The 1,175-nt window shown below is 43.2% G+C and overlaps 1 non-coding gene across 1 annotated transcript; it reads left to right on the forward strand.

Annotated features, from left to right (window-relative positions):
* The first annotated feature begins 719 nt into the window (after positions 1-719).
* LOC116967922 lies at positions 720-911 on the forward strand. Its single transcript, XR_004410358.1, has one exon. It is a non-coding gene; the product is annotated as a U2 spliceosomal RNA (small nuclear RNA).
* The last annotated feature ends 264 nt before the right edge of the window (positions 912-1,175 follow it).

Below are 1,175 nucleotides of genomic sequence, written 5' to 3' on the forward strand. Positions count from 1 at the left end.
GAATGAGCACCACACTAAACCAGACAGCAGTACCTCTACGTGTCCACCAGGGGCGTCTACCTCATGGTACTGGTGAAAGCTCGGGGCCTGCATGCCAAACCTGTAGCATTTTAGGCCACGGCCCAGAGCAGGCCCCAGGGGAAAATGTGCCACCCCCCAACAAACATCGTCCCTACAAGAACAAGGAACCAGAAACCGAAGAAAACAACAATGAAGACAGATAAGTATGGTTCCTACCATCACATAAAGGTTAAGGGTTGTACTAACAAGGGGTGGATGAATCACGCCTGGTTAGGAAGCTATCACTCTTGGTAGTTATATACCAAAAAATAAATACAAGGGGAATAGAATTAATATCTTGCCACCAATTCAGCAAGCACCCCAAGTGGTCTACCCTCCCACGATGGTGAATGTCGCACCATCGTTGATAAACCACTTGAGTATTTCACCAGGTATACCCATTCATGGGATTTGTAACTACTACCATGGATCCAAGGATACTTTATGGTAGACATCGACCTTGAAGATGCACACTATTCAGTACCTTCTCATATAAGTTTCGGATATACCGCAATTACCTGGATGGAGTAACCATGATGAGCGTTGCAGCATTTAAGTCAAAGTTATCCAGAATCAACTAGCCCTGACACTTAGAAACATTCCGTCATGGCATGTCTATATATTAACGACAAACTATCCTTGGATACAGCTTTAGCTGCATCGCTTCTCGGCCTTTTGGCTAAGATCAAGTGTAGTATCTGTTCTTATCAGTTTAATAATCTGATACGTCCCTTATCTAGGGACCATATATTAAATTGAACTTTGGAACAGGGAGATGGAATAGGGGCTTGCTCCGTCCACTCCACGCATCGACCCAGTATTGCAGTGCCTCTGGGAACGGTGCACAAAATATATATCCAGATATTTACGTTGACCATCCACAACGTTGTTATCTGGTATTCATTAAGACTATCAGTCATGGTGCATTAACCACCAATCAACTACGTGGCAAAGTAATTGGGATATAGCAGCATTACCAGCTACTGAACTTTGTACCTTTCCTATGAGCTGAGATACTAGTGTTCAAAACTATCTCCATACCTGTAATATGGGGGCAAATGGATTAATCTGTAGTGTTATCATGGAATTTATCGGCAGGAAGGATTATGGTTGTA

Source organism: Amblyraja radiata, chromosome 41 (genome assembly GCF_010909765.2).
Source record: "Amblyraja radiata isolate CabotCenter1 chromosome 41, sAmbRad1.1.pri, whole genome shotgun sequence".
NCBI classification, from domain to species: domain Eukaryota; kingdom Metazoa; phylum Chordata; class Chondrichthyes; order Rajiformes; family Rajidae; genus Amblyraja; species Amblyraja radiata.